Source organism: Scylla paramamosain, chromosome 7, assembly GCF_035594125.1.
Source record: "Scylla paramamosain isolate STU-SP2022 chromosome 7, ASM3559412v1, whole genome shotgun sequence".
NCBI lineage: Eukaryota > Metazoa > Arthropoda > Malacostraca > Decapoda > Portunidae > Scylla > Scylla paramamosain.
Window position 1 is genome coordinate 1,781,229 of NC_087157.1, and position 12,846 is coordinate 1,794,074.

The 12,846-nt window shown below is 41.7% G+C and overlaps 2 long non-coding RNA genes across 4 annotated transcripts; one reads left to right on the plus strand and one right to left on the minus strand.

The window, feature by feature from the left end:
- The first annotated feature begins 1,365 nt into the window (after nt 1–1,365).
- LOC135101891 (uncharacterized) lies at nt 1,366–5,124 on the plus strand. Of its 2 annotated transcripts, none has more exons than XR_010269430.1 (3): nt 1,366–1,473; nt 1,655–1,811; nt 4,986–5,124. It is a non-coding gene; the product is annotated as an uncharacterized LOC135101891 (long non-coding RNA). The 2 variants fall into 2 exon arrangements; XR_010269431.1 differs by having other exon boundaries at nt 1,459–1,502.
- On the minus strand, nt 4,886–12,646 carry LOC135101889 (uncharacterized). 2 transcript variants are annotated; one of them, XR_010269429.1, is made up of 3 exons: nt 12,143–12,646; nt 8,307–12,043; nt 4,886–7,244 (listed from the first exon to the last, which is right to left on the minus strand). It is a non-coding gene; the product is annotated as an uncharacterized LOC135101889 (long non-coding RNA). The 2 variants fall into 2 exon arrangements; XR_010269428.1 differs by lacking the exon at nt 8,307–12,043.
- Nucleotides 12,647–12,846: the final 200 nt, after the last annotated feature.

A 12,846-nucleotide genomic window follows, 5' to 3' on the forward strand; every position in this document is an offset into this window, starting at 1 on the left:
AAGTTATGCGATTTTCAGGTGACGTTCTCTGTATTAAAGAAAAGTACTAGGTATTTAATATTTCTTCCTTGCTATTAAGGTCCATTGTTGTATAAGATTATGAAAAGATTTGGACCTTGGTAGCTGCAGGATGGACTGGATTCATTGAATCCCCTCATTATTTTGATCTTGTATCAAAGTGTGTGCTTTTTCATGCCAATAAACTAAGAAACCAGTTAAAATTTAGTTTTTCTAGAATCTTTCACAATTAGTGTATTCTTGGCACTGATAGATTATAGCAAAATTTAATAGGATAGCTCTGCTTATGTCATTTCTGTGTTGGATTTTCCACTGTGTGTGTGTTTGTGTGTGTGTGTGTGTGTGTGTGTGTGTGTGTGAGGAGAAAGAGAATGCATGCTTTGAATGAGCAGGCTCACGAGTCAAAAGTGTGTGTTCCTTGCCGCGAAAGTTATAAGTACGGTCACCAGTTGAGATAAATCCATAATACATGTTAAACACTGAGTCGTGAAAACTTGGGAAGCAAGCTTCACCCTGATTAGCCAATATATGATCTATATATACATTGCCATCAGGTTGAATACTGACTTATACTGCATTTCATGTTTCCCAAATGTCACCTCCATTTCTGTCAAACTTCATACTGTACATATACCATGCTTTCAGCAGATTGCGTGTGTTACAGTCTGAATAATTTTGTAACCACCTGATATCTAAACTATTGCTGACTGGTCAATAACAAATCCAGCAAGCATTTAGAAGATACAGATTTAGATGATGACGAATTCCAGGTGGAAATATAACCCAAAACAATAAGGAGGTAGTAAATAATATCAGAATTAAATACTCAATTATATTTTGAGAATTACACAGTTCCAGTGTTTAGATGGAGTATGCCAAGGTCAAGGTTTTTTTTTTTTAATACAAACTGAAAGGTACAAACGATCAATTCATCTTCCAAATCAATGGAAAACATAAGGTTGACCAGATATTCGTTAGTTGAATCTCTCTCTCTCTCTCTCTCTCTCTCTCTCTCTCTCTCTCTCTCTCTCTCTCTCTCTGTATATATATATATATATATATATATATATATATATATATATATATATATATATATATATATATATATATATATATATATATATATATATATATATATATATATACCACCTACAAATAGGGCAACTATCACCTACTACTAATCTGCTGGAAAATTCTCTCGATAAATTGAAGAATAGTAAGGAAATATAAAACTCGTTTCTCTGGTATAACAATAATTTACTATAATCATCTATTTGTCAGTCAGTCAGTCCGTTGTTAATATGATAAACATTCCTCGATAACCATATTGTGGATTATTTAGATAGGAGGAGCTAATAATAATGGAGGTCTCGCAAAGCAAAGCATATTCGACGTGGCAGTTGGCTGGGACAAGGTGCGCGTGCGCGGCGGCAGTCAGACGTGAGGTGCTGTGAGGTGAGTAGTATGTCAGGTTACTTGTCTGGGTAAGTTTGATTTACATTTTATTCGTAAAGGTATATCATTTTACCATGTATTGAAATCTCATTTTTAACATGTGTTAAGAGATTCATAGAGTCTGAAGGTAAAAGAAATCTAATTATTGGCATAAATAATATTTGCATTGAAATTTTATTAGAGTTTCCCAGATAACGGCAGCTATCCAGTGGTGCAGTGGGCAACTTGTGCTGACGGACTCCTTCCAGGCAGGAACATAATAGCTTTCAGAATAAAGAAACACTACGCAAGTAAAAGTGAAACCAGGAAACGCCAGAAGCAGATGGAGCCCCAAACAGGTAAGTCTTGTGTGTAGTGTTTAAGTGTTATCCTGGCACGGGATGATAAAACTACCCATCCCTGTCAGTTTCACTGGTTGCTACCAGCTCTTCATAGTCGAACAAAGCAGTACATAACATCATGAAAATAAGACGACGTCAGAATATTTAAAAGTAGCATTTAGGGAATATTCATAAGCATCATTCGAAGACTAACAGGTGATTATGGGAGGAATTGTTTGTGATGAAGCAGCGCTGCTGCTGGTTATGTCATTATGCATTCTTTGGCAGCGTCGGTATACAATTTCAACTGTTAGCATCTTGTTACCTTTATTTTCTCATTCCTGCCGAATGCCTGCAATCGATGAAAAGGTAACGTCGTATCCTGTGTAATTACTAAACGGTTTTTAACGACTGGCAAGTTTCACTGACATCGTCTTTCCAAGCATTGTACCGACCAGCTGGAGACTTGCATGACACCCTCGGCATGTGAAGTTGACCCAGATTTCATTATATTTAATCCAACTTGCAAATCCTACACAGTTAACAAGCATAATCGGTCGGAAATCATTTCGTCACCAAAATGATGAGGTAACACTTTGGTTGTTTAAAAGAACATTGGGAGCCTAGTTTCCCTCTAGCTGTTAATCACACTATTAGTTTTGTGGATCGCAACAACAAGGACATGAACACCAGCAGGCACGTAGAGGTTGAAGGACTAAGTGCCGCTGTACAGAAGGAAGAAACGGGTCGCTTGGCACTAGCAAGATTTGTTTGACAAAAAAAAAAAAATGCATTCACGTTTTCCTGAAGTAAGCTTCCTTTCTTCTGGTAAGGAAGTTGTATAACACTTCCAAGCAGTCCGAAGTTCCGGAGCGTGGTCCCTCATCATTTGGTATTTAGCATAAGTTTTTTTTATTTTATTTTTTTTCTATCTTCCAGTTAACTTTTGCGGTAGTTCTTATAATGCTTCCACCCATTATCGCCTGTAATCGTCTCTAAAACCTTAAGAAATCTCTCTCTCTCTCTCTCTCTCTCTCTCTCTCTCTCTCTCTCTCTCTCTCTCTCTCTCTCTCTCTCTCTCTCTCTCTCTCTCTCTCTCTCTCTCTCTCGTGTGTGGTGTGGGTGTGTGTGGGAAAGCCAAATTATTGAAAAACCAGCCACCAAAGAAATATGCGGAAATTTACCTAGGACATTTTTTCGTCTGAACATGTTAATCTACCCAACATGTAAAACATATTACAAAATATTACTGGCGCTCCCATAGACACAGGTTTAGAGTAGCGAAGTTGCTCCGTTAACATGGTCACACATGCGTCAGCTAGCTCGGTCGGGCATGCACGTAAGGTGTGTTGGAAGAGCAATCAGGGCGGTCGCTTCTCTGTTGTCGGTCTGGGGGGGGGGCGTCTTCAGAGTTATGCTGATCTATAAGGAGTTGCCTTAGTTTCTGAATGTAGTTATTCATTTTCGGATTTGAACTATATTCATTTTGTCTACATAGTGGTTGCCTGCTTTTCCCTACATTGCAGTCTTTGTGGAGTTGGGTTGTCTCCGTGTACGGCTGTCGGCATGTTGTCAGCTACAGCATGGGTTACAACACTACACAACCATCATTCTTTAGGGCAAATATATATACCTTCTTTGTAGTCAATGTGCACTTAGGAGTAACCTTAAGTAGCTGTCAGTAATACTGTGACTACATCATTGGCGACGAGAATGGGATGTAATTAGGAGACGGTGGTTCGAGCGTCACAACCTATTATATTATCTTCTGTAGGTGTTTGCTCGTTACGCGCTTGTTGCTAACCAGCCCATTCTTATTTTTTCTTTCTTTTAACAATGTCGGCTAATAAGAGCAGCAGAAGTAGCAATAGTAGTAGTAGTTGTAGTAGCAGTAGCAAAATATTTTTAATAGTAGTAAGAAGTAGAAATATAAGCAGAAGCGACTGTATACAGAGTAATAAGAGATAATAGTGGATGAGCTTTTCACATATATTATAATGCAAGTGAACTTATAAACATTTTACAGACTAGGACTAGGCGCTGGTCTTGTTTCTCAGGACAAGAAATTTATCTAAGAAATCAAGTACTTCCTCATTATAAAGTATTTCAGATTTTAACACTAAATTTAATGTCGATTATCCCTTCCTTTGTATGCTAGAGTTGTTGACTCTCTTAAAGAGAGCACGGCATGAGTGTAAGGGATTCATTGATGTAAAGAGCAGGAAGGTGCTTTTGCTACATTGCAGCATTCAGATGCCCTTGTACATTTTGATTCCATGCAGCCACTAGTGCAAATGGCACTGGTGCAGTATTGTACCATTTAATTGCACAAGTAGAATGCCATATGTGTTTTGCTGCTCCCACACACTCTCCAGCAGAATGGAACTATGGTCAGTTGGAGATTAAAGCTCTTGCCATAGTTTTTGCTCTCCACAAGTTCCACCTCTACCTGTGGAGGCAAGCTTAACTATTGTGGTGACATGGTAAGCCATTGTTGGCTACCTTCTTTTAACACTAAAGACATTCCTGGGGGCACCACAGCTACAAGTCTGTGCACTGCCATACCATTGGCAAGGCCCCAGGAGCTTTATGTCTGACACAGAAGGTACCCCTTCCAGATATCAATAGGTGACTCAGTCATCTCCCTCATATCCTCCCAGGCACTCCTTATTATGTTATGTCCAGCCCTTCCACATGTCTGCCTGCTTTTAGACCAAATGACTTTTCTGTTCCCTTTTCTGCCATTGTTGTTACTGTGTTTTACTCCCTTAGCACTACACACATACCTGCAATGCACACTTGTAGAATCTAGATAGTCCCATTTTCATCTATGTCACTGTCTTGATGTTAAGGATGTTATGTGATGCACCAACATATACTTATTGATAGAGATGTACATGGCATCTTGCAATCTCAGCTTCTTGCCCTCCAAAATGTTTCTTAAAGCTTCTTTTATGACATATCAAAGCATGGTATCTAATCCTATACCTGAAGTATACAAAAAAAAGCATACGATTCCTCACAACAAAATTAGACCTTTATTATAACCAAGTTTTTCTTCGCTTAATACAAATGAAAATGAAACTTTGGAATACAGAACTTAAATGTATTTATTTAACAATTTTTTTACATAATATTACTGCCTCACCATACATTTTGGTTGTCATCTCTAACAAATATGGTGTCTTGCAGGAGCTGCTCATGGTGGCTGACTCTACTCCTGGTGTTCCTCCTCATCCTCCACCACCATCTCCTGCTGCACTTGTGATGAGTTCCAGCCTCCCCACCTCCCACCCACATTTGGTCATCCATCATGTATGCCCACTACCCACCAAATCCTCTTCTGATTCTCACCCTTTTGGTAACTGGCAAACTGACAACTTCCTCCTGCAGTCTCAAAAACTGCAGGAAAAAGATTACTATATGGCAACTTAGGTTAGCTCATTATGTTTTTGAAAGCACAGAATAACAGATTCAGTGTTTGACCTAAGGGAGAATTATCTTCTATGACCATTCCTTGCTTCAGCTAACAAAATGGCTGTGTTTGTTTTAAACAATATTCGACTGAGGTGATGTGTGATGCCTGGAAAATATAGAGGCCATGATTACATAATAGAGTGTTAGTTTCACTAAAATGGTGAAATAGAGAAAATGAGAAATATAACTTTTGCCAGTGAAAAGACCATGGATGCATTGGTGAAGAAATACTGCAATGAAGGATGCAAAGATGTGCCTCACGTGGGGCACCCCAAAATATTTGTTTCTTTAGTTGTTTTGCTGTAAGCTGGAGATATACCTTCAATTGTCTCTTAATACCATGTATGGGGTGTTGTCAAGCTTTTTGGGGTGGCCCACCACCACCATGGTTATAGTGAGGTACATCCTCATCCCTCATCACTCCATTTATTTACCAACATAGTCAGTCTTTTTACTGGCAATAGTTAAACAGCTTATTTTTTCTATTTGTTTCAACATTCTAGTGAAACTAGCAGTTGTACTATGTAACCAGAGCTTGTATATTTTCCAGGCATTGCACATCAACTCAACAGATTACTTTAAGAAACAAAGCAGTTTTGTTAGCCAAAGCAAGGAGTGATCACAAAAGGTAACTCTCCCTTTATGTCAATATATCAAACAATGAATCCATTATTCTATGCTTTTAAAAACATATGAGGGGCTAACCTAAATTGTCATATAGTCATTTTCTCCCAGCAGATTTCTTGAGACCAAGAAGAAGCAAGTTGCCATTTTGTGTAATGTGATGCTCATGTCTTGTATGACACTGACTGTATCTATTCCTCAGTGACATTCTCTTCACCACCATGACCATTACTACTGCCCCATAAATGGGAAGTCATCATCTGCTATTGACCACCTTCCTCTGCTAGCCCCTTTCCCCAAGCACCTCATGAGGGTATTCTCTATAAGCTGGCAGGAATGGGCATCCAGGGACCCACTCTAACTTGGCTCCATGACTTCCTTATGGGCCACTCCTTTCAGGTGGCTATAGGTGCCTCCATCTCCACTCCACATCCCATATTAAGAGGTGTCCCACAAGGCTCCATCCTACTCTTCAATGTCCTCCTTTCTGACCTCTCCTTGCCTACCCACTCACACCATCTCATCTCTGCTGATGAGACATTACCATCGTCAGCAGGGCACCAACATCAGCAGAGGCACAGGTGCTCCTCCAAGAAGCAGCGACAATCCTGGGTGACTGGGTGCCCACCTGGGTTACCATGTGTTTCGTCCTAAAATCTTCACCAGCACCACCCTCAATCATGTGTGGAAAGGCATCTCCTACACCATCACCACCACCACACACTCTCCTGGGACTGCAGCTGGATGGCCCCCAATTGTCCTGGTCCAGGCACGTGGAGTACCTCCGCACTTCCTGCAACAATAGGTTGAATGTGATGAAAAAGATCGCAGGTATATGGTGGGGACCAAGCAGTGACCTCCTCCTTCAGTACTACATCGCCACCATCAGGGCCAAATTGGTGTATGGTAGCACCATACACAGTTCAGCAGCACCATCCACCCTAGCCAAACTGTACATCATCCAAAATGATGCCCTGAGGATTTCACTGCAGGTATATGAAATCCTCACCCATCACCTCTATCCATGCAGATGCCAGCATACACCACCCCACCCCAATTCACCACAGAGAGAGATGCTGTGCCAACACCACCACATTAGGAGCCTGCCATCCTCCCACCCACTCAGGAATGAGTGAATAAACACCTCACTGGCACCCTGGAGCCAGGCAGCTACTTTTGATGAGGGCCCTGCTGTCCCATAACATCCAAGGTCAATCCATACTTGTACCTCAGCCCACCAGACCACACTTGCCTATACCATCCTTGCTGAGCATCTCCCACATGGTCTCATTATAAGTCCCTGGCCTTTCATCCAAGTCCACACGCTCCTCACTGGCAGCATCCCTCTTCCTGCAGATGGAAAGGACACACAACTATCACCAGAATTATTCAATGATGGCTCCCACTCCCCATCACCCCCAGCCACATCAGCAGCCATCTTCAGTATGATCCCACTTCATTCAATTGCTACAGTTATTCCCCCCCAGAAAAAATTTACGGCATGGTCTCTGAAACCAACTCTAGGATGGTGCTGCAAGTCCTGCAGTATGACCACCCATGGGACATCTCTCTAACCATGACTATCCTGGGCATCCTGCAGGACCTTAACAGCGCCCAGCAGCAACCCAGGGTAGACACTGGTAATGCTGCAGCACTTCAGGCAGGGATATAACACCAGAGAGAACCTGAGGGACGACTTCAGAGTCTGGCAGTGCAACCACTGCAGTTGACATAGCTGTTGACCCGTGGTGCACTACCTCCTGTCCTACGCAGCAACAGAGCAATTCAGGACAGGGCCAACCCCTGCCCCACCAGCAGGAACAGGACTGCCCTGCCTCCACCCACCTCCAGACAAGCCAGGTGACTGCCAGACCACCACCATAGGGTTCCATGGGATCACAATGGGTTCATCCTGACAGTGGCAGGCTGATGCCTACTTTGTATAAATTTTATATATTTGTATCTGTTTATATGTATTATGTACAATAAATTTTCTTGCTGTTTACTTGTATGAAGGTGCATTCTTTAACATTACACCAGTTTACAACTGGTACTAATTTCAGTTGTACCTGAGATTATAACTATGATTGTGCTGTAAGGTGGATGAATATACAAGAACCAGTAATATGGTTGTGAATAATGAATTTTTTGGCATACATGATAATATTTAAAGTACTTACAGTACTAAATATTGTAAAAAAAGTATAAAGGTTAGGGAACCTTGTCTTAACACAATATCATGAAAAAAAATTGTCTAATTCTGATAGTAATAGCATCCTTGGGTATCCAGCTATTCCAGACAAGAGTATTTACACCCTATGGGTGGTTAAACCAGAGATTGTTAACAAAGTGTAGCAGTCAGTTGCCATTGTTGTGAATATTCTCCAGTTTTTTTTTTTTTTTTTTTCCAACCTTTCATTTCCTATTAATGGTGCTTTGCAGGTTAGGCTTTGGTGTGTGTCCACTCCAATAATAGTGTACCCACATACACAGACTCAAGTTTCAACTGTAATATTAATAAAATTAATTAGTTTCACATCATTGTTTCTTATCAGCACCAAAATCCTACAGTCAAAACAGGTCACAACAAAAAAAGTTCATAGATCCAAAAAGATAAATGTAAATGCTATACACAATATGGTAGATATCTCAATTGCAACTCCTACCCAGAAATCAATGCAACACTGAGAGGTGATGATTGTCAGAAAAATTTATATTGATCACAAGTCAGTTTCTCCTTTGAAAGCTCCAAATACTGACATAGTAATTAGTTTGTACTGAATCTAACATTGCTTCTACATTTAGGTGTGATGAGGAAACTTCTTGTTAATACCCATACAAATACCCATAATTATAAATTATTGCTAAATCCTCATTCACACAGCAAACTTTACACACATATCACAGCTACACAATCTGAGAATAAAAGAAACATGTTACCCCTTTCATTTTCCTTTACCCACGAACTGATCTCACCTTTGTGACTGCAAAACCAGCCACAGGTAGGTTGCCATAATATCCATTCATCATTCACTTTTTTTCTTGTGCAGCAAACAAGACACGTTTCTCAGCTACTTTTCAGTAGCTCTCTCTCTAACTTTTGTCAGTATCTGGTGTTCGTTTAGTTCATTTACAGAGCTGTATATCACGTTACAAGCATTCATCCTCCATGGATACCACTACTTTAGTAATATATACTGTGCCAAACAGGCCTTGTACAACACAAATTAAGTTCCCAGTGAGCAGCAGCACAGCTGAAGGGATTGGTAGTGCCCCTACAACTCCTGAGTCTAGCCCCTCATGTCCTCCTGTATGGAGTCAAGAGGATGAGGCGGAAGACAATTTTTCCCTTGAGCAGGTGGGCATTCCTCCTTTCATTGATCTAACTGGCCAGGTGAGGGACTTCCTTGAGCCTTTCTCACCTGAAGCCACTTCCTCAGCTATGCTCACAGGTGATGAAAGGGCTCAGGGATGTGCCTCTTCAATTCAAATCCCTGTTACTCTTTGCCATTTCTCTTTGGCCCAGACAGTGAATGAGGTCATGTCACATTTGCTCACAGATAACAAACCTTGTTCAACCAGTTTCAAGCTACCCAAGCTTTGGTATGGATGAGCAATGAATTATAATACATGACAGGGGACTGATCGATGGAGCTGCCGCCTCCTCATCGTCAGCTTATTAGCCCATCTCTATGTGGGGTCGCTGTTTTTGATGAGCTGCCTCCAATTTCCTCTGTCATCTGCTATCTTGATATCTAGTCCCTTCTCTCTCATATCATCTTGTATGCAATTTTTCCAACTAATCTTGGGTCTTCCTCTCCTCCTTCCTTGCACTTTCGTACCCAGGACTTTCCTCTGATCACTTGCTCCATTCCTTCTCATTACAGGCCCATACCATATAAGCCTTGCTTCCTGTGTTTTCTTCAAAATCTCTCCTCTGATCCTTGTATTGCTGATTCTGTTCTCCCTCATCACACCACACAACCAACACAACATCCTCATTTCTGCCACTTCCATCCTCTCCTCACTTTCTTCGCATATGTCATTGCTGGTCTCACCAGTTTTGTAAACCTTTCCTTTAACTTCACTGGCATTTTCCTCTCATACAATACCCCTGATACATCCCTCCAGCTCCTCCATCTCACTTGGATCCCTCTAATTACTTCCTTATCCCAGATACTTGAAGGCATCCACTCTCTTTAGCTCCACTCCATCCAGCTTGATGCTTTCACTTCTATTCTCCTCCTCCTCTGTACACTTCATATATTCTGTCTTTGTTCTACTTATCTTCACCCATCTATTCTCCAATGCTAACTTCCACTTATCCAGTCTATCCCTTCTTTCGATTCACCCACTAAAACATCATCATCTGCTTATATCATGTCCCACAGTGTTCCCACTCATACATCCTCAGTCAGCACATACATCACAATGTTGAAGAGGAAGGGACTCAACGCAAAACCCTGATGCTGCTCCACCACTCCAAAGCTGTCTGTTGTGCCTATTCCACTCTTCACACATCTTGACACTCCTATACATTTCCTTCCCCCGTCTTACTATTTTTCCAGTGCCTTCCTTTTTCTCAGGCATCTCCACAGCTCTTGCCTCAGTATTCTGTCATGGGCCTTCTCCAAATCTATGAAAACCATATGTAGTTCCTTCTGTTTTTCTCTGTACTTTTCAGCCATTTGCCTCAATATAAATACTGGGCTTGTTGTTCCTTTTCCGGGCAATGGAAACCTCAACCTACAACCTTAGTCTCTTGTCCATTATCCTTTCCCAGATCTTCATCGTATGTGATAGTAATTTAATTCCACGGTAGTTTCCACACTCTTGAACATCTCCTTTCTTCTTGAAAATAGGTACCAACACACTCTCCCTCTACTCATCTGGAATATCTTCCTGCTCCTGTATCTTGCACATCAACTTCCACAGTAAATCTACTCCTTCATATCCCAGAGCCCTCCAAGCCTCCACCGGGATCTTATCTGGCCTGGTTGCCTTGTTTTTCATTCTTTTAAGAGGTTTCATGACTTCTCTCTCTCTTGTATGGAGGTGTGGCCGAGAGAGATGCAGCGAATTTTTCCCATCCTGAGTCTTCAAGGTGCCATCTAGGTCAAGCTGGATGGTGACTTTAGAGTGAGATTTGGGAATCAGATGATTAATGGAAGTAAGGTCCAAATGAAAACTCTGCTCCCATGAAGTATGATTTGCCAAGGCATAGGTCCAGACATATACAGACATAAGGAAGAGGTTCCATGTGTTTATTAAGGGAGCTGACAAACTGTATCCACCTCCATCGCCCTGAGAATCTCCACACCATACCTGTAAGACAATGGTATCATTTTTAAGGTCCCTTGTTAGGTTAGGTTATGCTAGGTTAGGTGAGATTAGGTATATTAGGTTATGCTAGGTCAGGTCAGGTTAGATTAGGTTAGGTTATGCTAGGTTAGGTTAACATCCTACCGGTGGGGGATCCAGGGAGGGGGGGGCGCAACCCCACCAGCTAGGTTAGGTTATGCTAGGTTACATTAACGTCCAAACAGGAGGGGTCTAGGGGCTAGGATAGGTTAGGGAAATTTGAAATATTAAGGTAAATTTTCTTAGATTTTTTAACGCCCTTATTTCACTTATTTTTCAACCCCCCACTCCCTAAACCCCACAGGCCTCCAAGCTTGCTTGAGTGATTAGGGAGAGTTCGGGGTGGAATGGGGGGAAGGAGGCGGACTTCTTATCAAGAAGTAGTTTTTTTGTTTTTTTTTAAGTCACATTCTCTTTGATTTAAGGGAAAGATCTTCCCCGATCCTTTGATTTTCGGATCACAAGTAGTTATATTTTGGCGTCTTTAATTTTGGAGGCATTAATGAAAACTCTGGCGCTATTCTTTACTTGAATGTGGAGTTATGCAAGGAGAGGTTGGGAACGTGTTTGTGTGACTGTGGGACTGAGGTGTATGGTGTTACCCACTGTGACCTTGGGTTGTTTGTGACTGGAAGCCTCGAGATCTTCGTTTTCTGATCCTGACAGGAACTGAAAGCGAACCCTTCTCCCAACTGTTTAGGATGGTCAGTCATCCACGGGGTCTGGGTAGTCGATGGAGGGTTCGTTCATGTTGGCGACATCGGCTGACATCTACCAACGACCGGGCACTGATGGAGAGGCCTCATTAAGGGCGCTCCCATTAAACCTTAGTGACTAATGCAATACTGATTTCACTGATCACAGGCAGTGCTGTGATCAGAACTTACCTCTGTGAAGGTTGCTGGCCGTAGGAGGGGTCAGGGAGAGCAGTTGCGCTCTAAGTATGGTAGAGCTTGCTCTGTCGTCCATTCAAAATGGCTGCCTCAGCTGATGCTCCCCGGCCCTGAGCTACTGTCAAACACATGGTCCGCGAGGAGACGGTGATTTTTCGACGAATAGTAACATTTATCTTTTATTTTCGTGACAATTATATATTCCATATTAAAAATGCTACCAATAATGCTCTTTTTATTGTTTTATTTAATAAACTAACATACGAATGCGTTTGAAGCCGATGACCATGCCAATTCTGGTAACTGAACGCGTGATGAGCCTCCTGAATTTTCTCACGTATAGACTGTGGCACAGGTATAATAAATAGCGGACTTGTCTCCTACAAAAAAAAAAAAAAAAAAAAAAACAGGTGCGAGCGGTACTGCTGTATGGCACGGACGTACTGCACTTTGGGCAATTTGTCACCTTACGGTGCTGAACAAGTGTAGGCTGCCCCTCCCCCCCTCCTCTCTCTCTCTCTCTCAGCTACACACATACATAGGAAGATATTGTGTTGTTACCACAGAAACATGATCCGGCTACATGAATGCTGGCAGCAACGGAGCTGGCAATACAATATCTATGGCTTATTTTTAAAGCTGCAATGTGACATTCCCTGAGGTCCTCAAAAAGAACAAAAATAAGAGGGGAATGAAGA